At 45.7% G+C, this 17,977-nt stretch overlaps 1 pseudogene; it reads left to right on the top strand.

The window, feature by feature from the left end:
- Positions 1-10,446: 10,446 nt before the first annotated feature.
- On the top strand, positions 10,447-16,853 carry LOC110310093 (nuclear receptor coactivator 2 pseudogene; annotated as a pseudogene).
- The last annotated feature ends 1,124 nt before the right edge of the window (positions 16,854-17,977 follow it).

Below are 17,977 nucleotides of genomic sequence, written 5' to 3'. Positions count from 1 at the left end.
TGGTATTCTTTAGGCTCTCAGCTTCCACCCATCCTACTCTTAGTGGTCTTTTAGAGTATGGGCAGAGTAGAAACTCCACACATAGCTACATTTCATTTTTGTTAGAGTATCTCCCAAAGTCCAGCTTCAGCAATTCATCCAAGCATTTAACAAAACTCTTCTTGACTGCAGGCAAAGTAACCCAGTCCTGACAGGATGTCTCACCTTGCCTTTTTTTCAGTGACACCTGCCATCCCTTAGACTTCAGGCTAGTTGATTTCTTTGTGAATTCAACTTTCTGCTAGACCCAAGAAAATGTGTTTTTTGTCAACCTGCCTCATATTGTCAGTGGGGGAAGTAGCTCTCCTACCAGCTTTGATATCCTGGTTGGAACCCTGAAATTCTAATATTCATGTTCTGATTGCTTCTAGTGCTCTTCTGTCATTTCCCTCAGGATCCCTAACTTTTAAAGTCTGTGATATCCTACAGCCAATGAAGAAAGAGTAATAACATACTTTGGATGCAGCAGCAGAAAGAGGCCAGTGTCTGGCAGATGACCAAGAAACGATAAGAATGTTGACAGCAGGTCTTTGCAATCAAGGGTGAAATGTGACCACCAGCAAAGCACAAGCTCTTCTCCCCAAGCTGGGAATTTGATCAGCAGGGATCTTTAACTTGCTACAGTCCATCCTGTCCTACTAGGAGAGTAACTAACGTTCTGTGGCTACTGAAGGAAGGAGATTTTGGCGATAGCTACAAAGACGTTGGCTACATTACAGAGCCAGAGTTACTGTCACAGCTGCTTGTCCTCTGCCTAGCAGAGTAGCAAGGGGCTAAAAATACGCAACTAAGATCATTGCATAGACCTCATGAGTTTATTTAGATACCAGGGCCTACCTATCACATGACTCGACAGAGATATCTAAATTTCACCACAATAAATGTTTTTAAATCTCGGGGGTTTTTGGAGCCTGCAATCTTTACAATTAATTAAAAGTTGGCTTTCTGCATTATTTTATTAAGTATTCTAATGATAAATTCCAACGTTTAATTTTTATAATGTCAGGGAGAAAGGGGGTCAAATTTTGGAGGCATCCCAGCTCCTGAGTAATGTTTCCAATCCAGCAAAATCAGATGGCCTGATTTCCTTGCTCAGTGTTTTTGGTAGAAAAGGCAATTTTCAAGACTGAAATAGCAATTCCTTAGCCATCACAGATGCTCTTAAAATCCATTTTTTAAACTCCTATATACTTTCATGTGTAAATGAAAAAAGACTCCTGGAAATACACATTTTTCTATCCTGAAAGATAACTCACTCAAGCATAAAGTTAATACAATTTATTACACCAAAAGTAAAGCTACATTAGAGCGAGTTCATAGCAGGGCGGTAAACACACTTCACAGGGTGGGGTGGGACTGCTGTCCCCAGTCCCCCTTCCTTTGGTTTCAGCACCTCCACAAATATCCCATCCATTGCTCCTGCTGACAGAGGAGAGGGCTAGCTAGCTCCCGCTGGAGTTCTGAGTTACATTAGAACAGCAGTTCCCAGCCTTCCTAATGCCGAGATCCTTTTATACAGTTCCTCAGGCTGTGGTGATCTCCAACCAAAAATTTATTTTTGTTGCTGATTCATGACTGTGATTTTGCTACTGTCATAGAGTTGAAGAGGCAGAGGGATAGCAGACAATATTTGTTTGCGAGTAGGATATAAAAATGCATGTTCAATGAGGAGATATTAGACCTTCAGAAAATGAGAAGACATTTTCCAGCAATATTTTTTAGAGATAAAGCTTTGCCAAAGGGGTCACAACCCACAGATTGAGAACCTCCACCTTAGACTCTTGACACTTCAATGTTAATCCTAAGATCAATTATAAGCCATTGGTTAATATGAAGTAGCTAATTCAGTCAGTACTTTAAATAAAAATGATAAAACCAAAGTCGGAGGGCTGCTGAGTCAGTATTCTATGGTTCCCACTCTCAGTCTGCAAGCCTACTAAGTGCAAGGCCTTAGAAAAGGATCTGGAGTTCCTCAGAACTTCGGTGTCTTTATGTCAGAGTAAAACTTTTATTAATATTGCCAAGCTCAGAGCTATGAGGAGACTTGTTTGGAAAGCGTTCAGTGGATACTTAGCATAGAGTATACACAGGTTAGCGTCTCATCCTCACCGTTGCCACCATCACCATCAACACATCAAATATCCGGCCACTTTGCTGTTCACACTACCACCTCATCTGCTCATATTTATCCTGACACGGATATAGCCATGTGACAGGCTTTCCTCTAGGAGTTTGTCCATAGTAAAGTAAAGCTACCACCTTTTGCCCCCTAGCAGCAGGATACCACATCTGCTTGAACTTGGGTTTCCTTTCAAACATACCTAACCTGGACCAAGGTTAGAGTGAGGTATCTGCGACACTTGCAGTGATGCCTTCCTCAATTCTGTGTCAGGTGCCTTGCTAGCCATTTCACTCAGTCATAGAGTTGAAGAGGCAGAGGGATAGCAGCTGATACCTGTTTGGGAGTAGGATATAAAAATGCTTGTTCAGTGATGCGATGTTAGGCCTTCTCAGTCTTCAGAGAATGAGAAGACATTTTTTAGACTCGTGTTGAGGTGTTTTATACAGGCAAAACAAGAGGAAGGGACAGATCATGTTTGGAGACGACTTGGGGGACAACATCAGAGTACCTGTTGTATGTGGTACATGCTTGGTAATTTGTAAATCCGTTGATCTTTGTAATGGGATAAAAGGTTGGTATTACCAGTCCTCATTTCACAACAAAGCCATCAAGAGCTAAGCCTACGCAGGAGAGAATAAAACACTTCTATGGCTCACTGACTTATTTCACTAGTCTGGCGCAGGCACAGATCTCACCCAGACTAGATCAAGGCAGCTGAAGGAATCTGTATCCTCACTTGACTTTTTCTAATTCTTACATCCTTGGTGTGTGTGTGTGGTCCTCTTCATCCATCCCCAAACTCCGAGGGCCACCACCTCCCATTATTCATTCTGCCTTGGATGCCAAGTTTAAGGACCCTGGGATTCACCTGGGTCCTGGCTGGGAAATCTCCGTATTTTCACAGCAGCTGATTATCAGCCCTGATTTCACTTGTAACCTTAATTCCCCTTTCCCATGTGACCTGACATGTTGACAAGTTCCAGAGATTAAGACATGAATGCCTTACAGAGAAAAAGTATCATTGTGCCTACCTCACATGGCTTGTTCAGGAGAGAGACTGAGATAGCATATAGTAGAGTTTTATTCCAGCTGATAGGAAACCATTAAGGGTTCTTAAGGACTAGAGCAATATGAATAAATCTGTATCTTACATAAACAACCATTGGATCACAGTGAAACAAGAGGCCAACAGAAGACAATGCAGATCATTGTTTAGTAGGAAACAGTGAGTCGGTCTGTGTAGAAATAAAGGGAAGGAGTGAAGAATGTCTCAAAGGAGTGAAGAATGTCTCAGAGGCAGAAGGAGCCTCTCTGTTGGGATGTGGTGATGGAGGGAGGGGGAAGAGCTCCAAGATGACTCCCAGTGCTCTAACAGGTGGTTGGGCACCCAGCTTGTCCCTTGTATTCCTATGTGCTTGATGGTTTGGAGCTCAGTTATCTGTTTAATCATTATCCACCCAACCCTTGTCCATAGTCAGACCATGAGTACAGCTGGAGGTTTGGGGAAGATGATAAAATGAAAGCACAAAATTCCCTGTCGTAAGGTCCTCACCTCCTGGTTGACAGACAAATGCACAAGAGCCATGATAAATAAGAATGTATGAGTTATATTAGAGTGTGGACCTCAAGTCACCCAGGAGGAGGAAATAGCAGGTAATTGGCTTCAGGAATATGGGGGTCAGTAGGTAAGATACCAGTGGTCCAGGTGGTCCAAGCCAGCCTCAGTCAGAAAGTGACATTTGTGCATGGATGAGAGGGGGAGGGGAAGGGGGAGAGGGAGGGGGAGAGGGAGGGGAGAGGGAGGGGGGAGGGGGAGAGGGAGAGCGAGAGCATCTTGGGGGTTCATTCCTGCCAGGTGAGAAGATACTGCAGACCCCAAAGTTGAACATGACTATGTGTGAAGTCAAATGAGAGGGCCTGGGTAGCCACGGCAGAGTGAGAAAGGACTTAAAGGAGATTATCCTACCCACAATGGAGAAACTGACTTGACAGGCAATTGTAAGAAAAGAAGAGTCAAGAGGCAAAACAGTGGTACCCCAGTGTCTGGAGACAGACAAGATGTGCTCCATCCACATCTGACTCTTCACTCTTCCTGTTGTCTTAGCTACACGTGGCTTCTCTTGATACTGGACACAGCCGAGACAAGCACATGTGTGCTGAGCTCCAACCTCATGGTGGACTCTGTGTGCATCACTTTGATAGTCAAAGGAGTCCTGGGAGGTAACAGGCTGGTTTACCCTTGCCAGCAAGGGAATGGTCCAAGATGCTGGAGCTAGAAAGTAACAGCAAACATCCCTCCCACCTGGCCGTGTTCCTCCATGCTCTGTACGACATAAACAGCCGAATAGTACAGGAAGTTTACCCAAGATGGCTCATTGGGTAAAAGTGCTTCCTACATAAGCCTGAAGTCTTAAGTTCTAACCTACAGTAGAGAGAGAGAACCAGTTCCCCAAAATCAACCCTTGACCTGAAAACACACTCTGTGCATGGATATTCCTCCACAATAATAAAACAAAGTGTGAACCAGAAATTCTTATAGAAAACACTCTTTTCTCTCCTTCCTCAAATTCCATCACCAACAGTTCACGTCTAAAATAAAAAGTTATGTGGGTGGCATATAAGCTCCTTACATCTTTTAGTGAATTGGCAAGATATCCACCCACCCACCCATCCATCCATCCATTCACATATCTACCCACCCTCCCTCCCATTCATCCAGTCATTCATCCATTTATCCACCCATCCATCATTCCATCCATCTACCCACCCATCCATCCTCCTATCTACCTACCCACCTACCCATCCATCCATCCATCTACCCACCCATCCTTCCATCCATCTACCCACCCATCCTTCCATCCATCTACCCACCCACCCTTCCATCCATCTACCCACCCACCCATCCATCTACTCACTCACCCATCCATCTACCCACCCACCTATCTACCCACTCATCCATCCACCCATCTCCCCACCCATCCACCCACCTATCTCCTCACCCACCCACCCATTCACCTATCTCCCCACCCACCCACCCATGCATCCATCCACCTATCTCCCCGCCCCACCCACCCACCCATCCATCCATCCATCCACCTATCTCCCCACCCACCAACCCATCCATTCATTCCCCTATCTACCCGCCCATCCATCCACCTATCTACCCACCCATCCACCTATCTACCCACCCACCAACCCATCCATTCATCCCCCACCTACCCACCCATCCACCCTCCCACCCCTCCACCCCTCCACCCACCCATCCATCTGTTCACTTGTGTATCCATATCAAAAGAAGAGTTTCTAATCAGTTACTAAATGCTGGGCTCTGGGCTGTGGCTTTTCTACATGGTGAAAGGGGCTTGACAGCTACAACGTCTGTGCAGAACAGGAAAAGTGGGGCCCTAAGGACAAATGGCACTCGTGCGAAGCCTCTGGAGAGGTTCACATTTATCACTTGGTAACCATTAAGTCACCACACAGAGGATGGTGCTCATCCTTCCTGCTGGGTAGTGTTGCCCTCCGTAGCTAACTGCCTTCCATCTCTGGCCTGGTTCTTGTCAGTGTGGCACACTGTTATTACATACAGTAACGGTGTGTAAGATATTAGCTTGTCATTATATATAGATGTGTCTCAGGAAAACTCATCTCCAAGAATCATTTTTGAAAATGAATCCAGAAGGGAGGTAAAAGCTTATTTTCTGTCTCCAAGGACAACATAAAATAACTCTGAGGCTTGTAATGAGGACCATTTAAGGTGGGCTTTATGCCCCTCGGGAATACCAAACACTCTAGGGTGTTGGATGGAGCCCAGGAAACAGTTAAGCTGATGTGAGCAGCCTTCCAGCCCTCCTCTGCTCCTCCTGGGCCATTCTCTCCTTAAGGATGTGAACAGCCCACTTCCCAGGATTCTATTCATTGTATTATTATGGTTAATAACACGTGACCAGAAAATAATTTTTAATATTTTCCCTTTGGTGCCATTAAGTTTAATTTCCTTGTTTCGATAACATAACACCAGTGCCTCGTCTGCCACGAGAACTTTTCTCTTTTAATATCTATTAAAGTAATACTTTAATTTACTATAAAATGTGTACTTCATACAAACTCTTTCTTCACAGGGTTTGTAATGCTCCCGAGAGCCAAGCACGTTCTGTATGCCAGTGTTTGCCCGGTTTGTCTCAGACAGCTTTTCCCACTAAACAATAACTATGCAAAGTAGAGACGTTGTGTCCCCAGCTCGACAGCGACAATGCCCACCTGTGGGAGGTGATCAAGGCGCGTGACAGATGAACGCGGAAATGACCACACTCACCTGTGATCACACATACGACAGCCAAGCCAAAGTTTCCTTACGAAGAGTGAAGCAAAGGGATTTAGATGCTTAGTCTCCTGAAAAGCAGATATTTCCGGGGATTTTAAACCTTAAAGGTCACAAGCAGTTACTAAAGACCTGTCATTGATAAGAAGTCAGTTCTGGGTGCTGGTGGAAGGAAAGGTAATAAAAACACGATACCTGCCTTACAGAGGCATGAACCTGGCATTCCTGGTGTAGGAAACCTTAGTGATCCCAAGCCCCCTGCAGAGCCCTCATCCACTTATGGCTCTGCGGCTGGATGAACTGAGTTCAAGTCTCAGTCAGTCAAGTCCTACTTCCGCAGCGCTGGGTAACGGTCTTGCTTTTGTTGTGTATCAGTTTCCTCATTTACGAAGTAGAACTTAAGATCTCTCATAGACGTGTTGCGATAACAAGCTTGTGTTTGCAAAATGTATAAAATCTCATAGGCACAGTGCGTATACATTCTGCGGACGCGGGATATTTGGTTTATTATTGCCACTTTGTCGTGAGGGATAGCTCTGCCTGCATGTTGTGATTATTAAGTTCTAGTTAATGTACATATCCTCAGCAGAAATGTGCTTGTTATTCTTTAGAATTACACATGACCATTATAAAATATTTAAATTTATATAGAGAAGGGTAATATGTCTCTGAAATTCTACCACAAAGACTGCCACAGTTCATTTTGTCAGGTTTTCTGTATGATATATATATTGGTTTTTCGAGACAGGGTTTCTCTGTGTAGCCCTGGCTGTCCTAGAACTCACTCTGTAGACCAGGGTGGCCTCGAACTCAGAAATTCACCTGCCTCTGCCTCCCAAGTGCTAGGATTAAAGCCGTGCGCCACCACTCTCTGTGTATAATAATTTTAAAAAGCATAGATCTATTTTCAACAACAACACAAAGGGCTTTATTCTGTGCACCCAGTTCTATAGGCGGCCTATTTGTTAACATGTTTACATGATCTATTCAGGTGATCTATGTGTAAGGATCTATAGTTGGTATAAGCATCCCTTCATTCGTGGGTACATACACTGTCTACACCTTACATTGTTGGGCTACATAGACCAAGCTTAGGCACATATATTTAAAAGAAAAAAATCACTTAATTCATATTATATTTTCATAGACAAAAGGATCTGAGTATATGGGTACATAAACTATATCACACACCAAAGTTAACGAGACCCAAGGTCTATACACCTCAATAAACTCCCATACAGTGAGTCAGGCATTCAGAGTGGGAGCTGTGGAGGTTCACCAAAAAATCACACTTTCAGTACCTAATATATTGTATACACTCATCCACAACCCAGACCAAAAACTCCAAAATTTTGGTGTGTAATGATTTTATTTACTTTCAAGGTTTTTACTAATAAAGTTTTATTTAGTTGAAATAAAGCTTTCAACTAGCCCGATGTATCTATTTCTCAGGGTTGACTGAAGACAGAATAAAGAAATACCATACGTGTGTCAGAGCTTTACTGGCTGCTTAGTAAATGCTGGCAATCACCACAACGGCCTGAAACCAGCAGGGATGGCGAGTCTTGGTTTATTTTCGATATAGGGTCTATGCAGTCCTGGAGCTTGCTAGGTAGATCAGACTGGCCTCAAAGTCAAAGATCCACCAGTCTCCACCTCCTGAGTGCTGGGATTAAAGGTGTGCACCACAACACCCAGCCTCTGCTTTAAGCCTTAACAACGCACAGAGTGAAACAGCTCTGGATCTGCCTTGGCTCTTGGATTCTATTCTTTAATGACTCTTCCAAACCTCGGCCAGGACATAACATCTTATGATCCTTTCAGCCACTGAAAATGATCCACGTGGCACTTGCTGATTAACATGACAGGTTAAAAATATGTCTGATGACACCGAAGGCATTGCACTTGTAATCAATGTGTCATTACATCGTTCAGCTTGCCTGCAGGGAGATTGGTGTAGAAAGTTCCACTGGTACCGCTGGGCACCCAGCAAATGGCCGACGAGAAGGAGAGTGAGTGATAGCTGAACAGGACTAATTTCTGCTTTTTCTGTCAAAGCTCCCTTCAATCCTCTCTTACCATTTACTTCCAGAGCTGCGAAGAGTTTGTAGAGGACTTTGCAGCATGCCACAGGATGTTTATGCCAGTAGCATCTCCCTCTACTGAATTCTGACAACCCAAAATGTTCCCAGATGTTGCAAATATTTCCTGGGGTCCAAAACCAGCTCCTGAGAACCACTGGTATAATATCTAAACATATTTGTATAACATTTTCACTTGGCAAACCATTTATAATGATTGTGTACAGGTAAGGTACTCTTTCCCCCAACCCTTCAGAGATGGGGGGGGTGGGACAACAAACCATTTCTGATAAATGTTATGAAATCAAGATTCACATTTGAAGCCACCAAGATGGCATGATGGGTCAAAGTGGAATCGTTTTGATTTTAAATTTTTATCCTAGCAAACACAACCCGCCAATGCCTTACTTCGAAGACGAGAAAGGAAATGACCACTCAACCAGTATCAAAGAGGACCCGAAATAAAAACAAGAGACACAGCCATGTGATTCAGAAGCAATTTTAAGTTGACTCCATTAGTTGTTGAGATAATACCGTGAAGAATAATTGACTTGTTCCTGCAGAGATGGAAAATGGGGTAACACGCAAATGATTCTAGGAGGTCGGGTGGTGTATCTTTAGGGAGTTTGCACATCCCACCCATAAAGTCTGCACATTAATGTGGTTAAAGGAAACACAGAGATTAAATTAGGTTTAAAAAAAAAAGCCATAGCACTGACAGACTCCAAGCACCAACATCTTGGGGAAAGGAAACAATCTGCAGATATTAAGGGAGGTTTCTAGGCTCCCCTTAAAGAGCCAGCATCTCAAGAAGATGGGAAATAAGACAAGGGAAAACTGGAAATCCATCAAGTCGTCGACTCACACCGAACCCTGTGTGTTGTGAGCAGACCTCTATTAACTTGCAGGCGCCACTCTACAGGCTGTGCGGAGAGTGATGCAGACGGATGCTGCTTGTGTTCAGGGTTCTTGACCACATCAGGACTCAAGTTCACACGCCGAAAATGTCATCATATTAAAAACAACCTGCCTCACATGTGTGAGATAATGGGATTGGGGGTTAATGAGCTCGCGCCTGGGATATCGATCCAAACGTGAATCTCTAGTAATTGGCCATCATTCAGTGTCAGCTTATAGCCAAGTGAGGTGGTCCGAATGGACGCTTTATTCACGGAGACAACTACAGATCCCCACAGAGCCCAGAGCGCGCTCACTGACTGGACAGTTGCCAAACAGCATCCCCCTCTTCCTCCCTGACCCCCACATCCCTACTCCTAGTTAAACCCTAAATCTCTAGGAGAATACAAGACAAGACTCAGGCCAGCCGTGCCTCCTTACCCCTAGGCCCCATCTGTGATTTAAGACATAATGAAGGACCTTGCCTCTCCTCAGCAAGCGCTGCTTTCATTCTTTTGTTGCCTCAAATCCAGGTTTTGAAAGCTTTAATCTCCAACCGCCAACCTTATGTAAAACAAAATTGGTATCAGGTAATGCCACACCCTGCTCTGACTCCCTACGACTCTATATATAGTAAGAGTCTCAGATCAGAATATTTTCCATAGCTCATCATCCACAAACCAAAACGTAAGCCAGTAGTTCTCAACCTGTGGGCCAGGACCCCCGCGAGGGATCTCCCATGGCCCTTTCACCGGGTCGCCTAAGACCATCAGAAACCCCAGACGTTTGCAATATGATTTATAACAGTAGCAAAATGACAGTTACAAAGTAGCAGCAGAAATAATTTAATGTTTGGGGTGGGGGGTGGGGGGGTCACCACAACATGCGGAACTGCGTGAAAGGGTTGCATCATTAGCCACTGATACGATCCATAAGTAGCCGAGGCAATTTGCCCATTTAAACCCCAGAACAGAATCGCAAAGGCTATGGATCCTAGCACTACTGTGTTGCCTAAAGGGAGGGAGGTTCTCCAAGAGGTGCCAACCCTCTACCCAGTGAAACGAGAACCTTCACACTATAACCAATCCTCCGAGAGAGCAAGGCCTGCGAGCTGGCAAGCAAACCACAGTGAACTGACCCGGAACGTAACGGTGAGCGCTGAACCCACACTTAGCCTGTATTGGATGCTTAAGGATCCAGTGAGCCCTCGAATTTCTCTGGACCTCAGTTCCCCAGGAAGGTGAGTGTGTGTCTCCCCAGTGATGGTGTGAATTGAAAAGGTAATGGTTTTGTGGGTGCTTGTCTCTTGCTAGGAACCCCAAGAAAACTCATTTCCTTTTTTTTTTTTAAAGAAATGTGCTGTTTTATTACGAAGAGTCTCGCAAAATGAAAATATCTCAAAAAGGAAGCCAAGCGGACAGCCTCCACCACCTGCAGAATTGGGAGAGAACAGGGTAATGTAAGTTTTTCAGCTTGCGCAGAACCAGTAGGAAGGTAGAAACAGAACCCATCTAAAAATGGCTGATATCACCCAACCCTGAAAAGGGGTCCCGGAAGACCCAGTTGCCCCTTCAAAAACGCTTACTAAGGGCATCTTAGCAGAGCTCCTAAGCAGGCCCTTGGCAGCTCAGGATTCTGTCTTCCAGTTGTTTCCTTTCTACTCAGACCCTACGCAGGTCAAAACTAAGACCTGGGGCAAGGTGGGCAAACATACCTCTGGGAAGAGTTCTCCCAGGACCACCGCCCTGGGCCCTGGCCCTGGCCCCTATCTTGTCCCTGGGGATGTTATATTTAATATATTTTATATAATTACACAGAGGAAAAAAATTTATGAAATAGAACATGTTATGGATGTCTCCTATAACCTCAGAATTTCAGAGGTAGAGGTAGGGAAATCAGGAGTTCAATGCCAGCCTGGGCTACATAGCATGGTTGGGCTAGCCTGGGCTACCTTTTGAACAACTTGCTTGCTGTGAAACCTAGCAAGCTAATTAGCCTGTGTTCCTTCATTTTCTCTTATGTAAGAGTAATGATGCCTGCCTACTTGGGCTGATAGGGAGTCAACTGAATCCAGACGTGAAAAACACTTTTACAGTGCTTGACATATTAGAGCTTATATAGCCCATCACTTGACCCAAAATCACCCACTTATTTGTGTGTGTGTGTATGTATATATATTATATGTTATATAATATATATATATATATATATATATATATATATATATACATACAATTACTTGGCTGTTATTTATACCAGGAACTGTCTTGGACTTGAAATGAAAGCAGAGGCTTTATAGTTTTTTGGAACCTCTGGCATTATATAATTCTAGTACGGTGTGACGAGTCCTATGGTGGAGAAACTAAGTGCTTTGCAGCCTAAAGCAGCAGTTTGAGCCAGGTAAGTTTCTAGCAGAGCCCTGTTGTTGTAATAGATATTTAGTTACTGTTAGCTCTATTATGATCTGACCAGTCCCCCCCCCCAATAGTCAAGGCAGAGTCCTGTGGATTTAATCAGCTTTAACACAATTACTGGGCAGTTACCCCTAAACTTTTTCTATACTAGATTGGCTATTTTCCAGACACACTCCCCAAGTTACTTGCTGTTTGAGTCTCACCTGGTTTTTTTCTGCTCTACCAGTCTGTTCTCGGGCCACATGTTCCTGGTCCATCCCATCTAATGGAGACTTCCTGCTCTCCTGTCTTCCTTCTCGGCTCCTCCCCATTCTCTCTCTACCATTCTGTCTCTGTCTCCCCTACTCTGTGTGTGTCTCTTCTCTGCCTCTCTGTCTCTCTCTTCCTCTGTGTGCCTATCTCTTGCCTGTGTCTCTCTCTCTCTGCACCTTTGTGTGTGTGTGTGTGTCTGCCTCTCTCTCTCTCTCTCTCTCTCTCTCTCTCTCTCTCTCTCTCTCTCTCTCTCTCTCCCTGTGACCCACAGCCTAGTAACAGAAGCCCACCTACCTCTATTCTTTCCAGTAATTGGCTGCAGCCTCTTCTGTTTAACTAATCGCTTTACATTGGGGAGCACGCCACAAAGGCCAGTGTGAGTGAGAATTCACTCGACTCCAGATCTTGAGGTTCAGAAATTAGCATCCCTGTATATACAGCACCAGACCAGACCCCAACAGAGCCCAGACGGGAAGCTATAAGCAGCAACTGCAGCTGCTGGGAAACAACCACCCCAGAAAGCTGCCTTTGAGGTTTGCAGATGAAAACCGAGCCTTTCAATAGCTAGTCCTAGGTTGGAAAACATCTGGGCAAGTCATTTGACCCCCCAGTTTTCCATACAGTACCAGTCTTTTGGGATACTTAAGAAAGTAACTGAAGTTACTGTCTGGGTTCCTCTGGCCTGTGAAGAACCCAGAGAAGCATGGAAATCTGGGACAGGTCGGGTGTGTGACTGTCACATTGACTACCCTCTCTTAGAAGACAGTGTTAACTATCCACGCTGCCCTGCTAAGGGCGATCATAAATTCCCCATCCTGTCTCATTAGAGAACATCCACTCATGTAAGGAACAAGCGTTCTTGCCCGGAACTGATGAAATTCAGTAAAACCATCCCCAGGACATCCTCACTGGAACAAATTAGAGACATTCCAAACAGTGGAAGAGTATCGGGAAAGCCACTAGGAATTCTGTCACCACAGTTGAGACAGTTTGACAGATTTCTTTTCAGTCTTTATTTTAAGCACCATTTTTTTTTTCTTAAAATAGTTGCAATTATATCACGTAGCCCTAGGGCAAAGAAAAATGGCCGCTTGTCCATTTGGCAGTGGGAGGGGGGGGGTTACTAAGAATCATTTACTCTTTGCAGTCCCTAGAGTTGTACTGCACAGAGCCCTCCCCATGCCCTGAGACTAAAGACATGTCCACTCTCTGAATTTAGCACTTCCTATGTAAAGGAACATGGTACTGGGCTTGAGTATCCAGCCACACCATAAAACCATGCCATTGTGGTTTTTTATCTCCAGAAATCCGCAGCTCACTGCAAGTCTGGAAAAAATGGTACAAGGTTTCTTTGATTGTATTAAATTATTTCATGTACAAACTACACTTTAAAATATTGTAAATGTTTCTGCTTTGCAGATTGTAAGCGCCTTGGCTCCATTCTCTCATTTTGTAACTGGAAACTCAAACTAGTTAAGAAATCAAAGCTGGGGCTGGAGAGATGGCTCAGTGGTTGAAAGCACTGGCTGCTCTTTCCAGAGGTCCTGAGTTCAATTCCCAGTAACCACATGGTGGCTCACAACCATCTGTAATGGGATCCAATGCAGTCTTCTGGTGTGTCTGAAGACAGCTACAGTGTACTCATATAAATAAAATAAATCTTAGAGAGAGAGAGAGAGAGAGAGAGAGAGAGAGAGAGAGAGAGAGAGAGAGAGAGAGAGAGAAAGTTAATTGAAGCTGGCCTTGTGGAGCCAAGCGCCGCCCGGGTGTGTGGTGCCTGTTATGCCCATCCTTGAGGCATGGCTGAGCTGGGGACTTGGCTCCGGGGGGGGGGGGGATAAGCTGTGGAGTCCCCAGGAGAGAAAGGAGGCACTAGGGCGCCAGGCAAGATATTTTTCTTGCATCAAACTTCAGTTTGTCGGATCTTCTGCACTGTATACAGGCACAGTTGCTGATATGTGTAAAACGAGTGGGATGGGAGAGATATCTCTGACCCATCCACACCAGAAAAACGCAAGGAATGTCCTGACCATCTTAGACCCAGCCCCAAAAGGACACTGGGAAACGTAATAGTTGGCAGGGGAATACGCACATAGAGAAACCTGCAGGGCTGATTTTTGCAACTTTTAATGATATCGACAACTTCAATTTCAAACCTGATAAATGTGCCATCTTAAAAGAAACTGTGAAGCAGATCCGCCGGATCAAAGAGCAAGAGAAAGCAGCCCCTGCCAGCACAGATGAAATGCAGGAGTCAGATGTGTGGTCCACAGGGCAGGATATCATCAACAAGGATGCACTGTGGCCTATGATGCTCGAGGCCCTCGGCAATGAAGGGTTCTTCATTGTGAATGTGGAAGGCAATGGGGTGTCCCTGTCAGAGAATGTGACACGGCATCTACAGTATAACCAGGAAGAACTGATGAACAAGATTGTCTACAGCATCCTGCATGTTCGGAACCACACTGTACCAGCTGCCAAAGTCCATGGTGAATGGGGAGACCTCTGTCTGGAGAACCTCCGAGGCAGAGTAGCTATCTATACCTTCAACTCTCAGATGCTGGTGAAGCCTTTGCCAGATTCAGAAGAGGAAGGCCACGGTAACCAGGAAGCCCATCAGAAATACGAGATGATACGGAACTTCTCTGTGTCTCAGCCAGATCAGAGAGGAAGGCGGAGATTTGCAGTCCTGCTTGATTTGTGTGGCAGGAAGAGTCCCCTCGAAGGGAAGCTCAGCCCTCCCCTCGTCAGGAAGCTTTACCACTCGCCAGGACATCCAAGGCAAAAATCACTTCTCTGGACACTAGCACCGTGAGGGCCGCCATGAAGCCGGGCTGGGAGGATCTGGCGAGAGGATGCATTCAGAAGTTCCACACGCCGCATGAAGTGGGGGAAGTCTCTTCACACACCAAGAGTCATCATCATGAAACTCTGAGGCAAGCATGGGTTGGCGTTCAGTCAGATCTGTCGTTTTCTCTCCAGTGGCATTCTTTTGGCTGCACAAACACAGAGCAAACACGTCGTTCCCAGACGGCTAAGGAGCCTCCGCTTGTAATATCTTTGCACATGCTTCACAGAGAGCAGAACAGATGTGTGATGAATCCGGATCTGACTGGACAAGCGATGGGGAAGCCACTGAATCCAACTAGCACTAGCAGTCCTGCCCATCAGGCCCTGTGCAGTGGGAACCCAGGTCAGGACATGACCCTCGGAAGCAATATAAATAAATAAATGCTCCTAGGAATGGTCCAAAGGACCATGCCTATGGGCAGGTTTGGTGGCTCTGGGGGCACTAACCATGTATCAGGCATGCAAGCAAGCACTCTTCAGGATAGTAACTATGCACTCAAAATGAACAGTCCCTCACAAAGCAGCCCTGGCATGAACTCAGGGCAAGCCAGCTCCCTGCTCTCCCCAGGTCATCGAATGAGCCCTGGAGTGGCTGGCAGTCCTCGAGTTGCACCGAGTCAGTTTTCCCCTGCAGGAAGCTTGCATTCCCCTGTGGAAGTTTGCAGCAGCACAGGAAATAGCCATAGTTATACCAACAGTTCCCTTGATGCACTGCAAGCCCTCAGCGAGGGTCGTGGGGTCTCACTCGGGTCCTCGGTGGCTTCACTGGACCTAAAAATGGGCAATTTGCAAAACTCCCCAGTTAATCTGAATCCTCCACCACTCAGCAAGATGGGAAGTTTGGATTCCAGAGACTGTTTCAGACTTCATGGGGAGCCCTCAGAAGGTACAACTGGACAAGCAGAGGCCAGCTACCATCCTGAAGAACAAAAGGTGCCCAATGGCTCCAGCATGCCCCAGGCGACCAGCGGGGACAGGGCAGAGGGACACAGCATGACAGCAAAGGGCAGACCAAACTCTTACAGCTGCTGACCACCAAGTCCAACCAGATGGAACCTTCACCCTTGCCTAGCTCCTTGTCGGACACAAACAAGGACTCTACAGGGAGCTTGCCTAGGCCTCGGTCCACCCATGGCACCTCACTCAAGGTGTCCTCTTATGAATCAGATTGACAGTGTCTCCAATGTGAACTTGACTCTGGGGCCTGGAGCCCCAACTCAGGCTCCTATTAATTCACAGATGCTGGCCCAGAGGCAGACGGAAATCCTCAACCAGCATCTTCAGCAGAGACTGATGCACCAGCAACAGCAGGTACAGCAGTGAACTTCTGACGATGAGAGGACAAGGGTTGAATATGACCCCAAGCATGGCTGCTCCTACTGGTCTACCAGCAGCCATGAGGAATCCCCGGATCTCCCAGGAACCTGATCCTAGATTTCCTGGGGCTATGACTCCCCAGAATCCTTTAATGTCTCCCTGATGGTACATACCCAGAGTCCCATGATGTAGCAGTCTCAAAACAACCCAGCTTACCAGCCCTCCTCAGACATGAACGAATGGGCACAGGAGAGCACGGGTAGAAACAGCATGTTTTCACAGTCCCCACCTCGCTTTGGGCAACAAGCAAATACCAGGATGTACAGTAACAGCATGAATGTCAATGTATCCATAGCAACTGACACGGGTAGCTTGAGCAACAGGAACCAGATAAGGAGCATGACCTCAGTGACCTCAGTGACCTCCATGCCTACGTCAGGGCTGTCCTCCATGGGTCCCGAGCAGGTCAAGCTTTGAGGGGAAGCCACGTTTTTCCAAACCAACTGCCTAGAATGGACACAATCAAGCAGGAGGGAGATGCATCTCGGAAATACTGCTGACCCTGAAGAAGCTATCTGCGTCTTTCTTCAACCCACTGGGCTTACAAAACATTTACCAGTCTGGAGAGCTGCGTCTCTTTGGGTTGACCCACCTGACGTGCCAGAAAAGCTACCTCCCGCAACAGCCTGCAGCTCGCCTCCAGGTCAACCGGAAGTCTGTTCGCTGCATTCACCATAGTGCAACTTAGATCTACTGTAAAGTAAACGTCCACAGGCCAACTTCATCCCCATTCAGATTGGATGTGTTTAAATGTGTGTGTTTGAGGAGAGCCATGCTCTTGGCCTGTTCCTGGTCAGCTCCAGACACTCAGTGGCTATCCAGTGTAAAAGATTAGAATCTTATCTAGAGGAAAGAAAGGAATTCTTAACACAGTCCAACCCAAGGTGTTCAAAGCTTAAAGCCTGCCTTTGGTTGGGATGGAGGCAGGGTAGACACTATGGACAGTGCTGTGTGTGCTGACACACCTAGTCAGGGACAACTAGCACAGGCAGAGTTCTGCCTGCAGGAGGAGTGTCCCGTTGTTGAACAGATGAGAAGGCTCCTGAAAGAAGCTGTTAACATTAACAAGTATCTGTTCTCATTTTTCTCTGTTAAAACCAAACTAGTTTCCCCTAAATCACGAATCAAAAAGAAATATTTATTTCTAAAGTGTTTTTAGATCAATGAGATCGTTTGATTGGCATCTCCTTCCTTCCCCTCTCTGCCTTCCTTGTCCCTCTCTCTTTCGTTTCTTTAAAATAAAAACATCAACATCAGCATACGCCATAGACACCAGGGAAGCCCTTAGTTTCTCTCAGTGCTGTGCCAGCCACTTACAGCAGCTTCCCAGTGGCCGTGCATTTCCTGTCAGGAGCGGACATGGAATGCCAGTCAGGCTGTGACATCTGCTTAGGTAGCCTGGGCTGCCCCATCAGCTCAGGCTTCCTTCCAAGATGAGAAAACATACTAATGAAATCGACAGCAGACATCCTGACAGATCTCACCTCTGCCATGTGGTTGGTTTTTTGGGTTTTTTTTTGTTTTTTGTTTTTTAATTTTGTTTTTTAGCAGTGCTGACAAGGTCAAAGTTTTGTAAGTTACACAGAAATCCAATTTCTATGTAAATGAGCAGTAAGTTCTGAAC

This window comes from Mus caroli, unplaced genomic scaffold (genome assembly GCF_978045245.1).
Source record: "Mus caroli unplaced genomic scaffold, Mus_caroli_1 scaffold_16, whole genome shotgun sequence".
Classification (NCBI taxonomy): Eukaryota; Metazoa; Chordata; class Mammalia; order Rodentia; family Muridae; genus Mus; species Mus caroli.
Note: the sequence above shows the minus strand (reverse complement) of the source record. Positions and strands in the feature narration are given on the sequence as shown.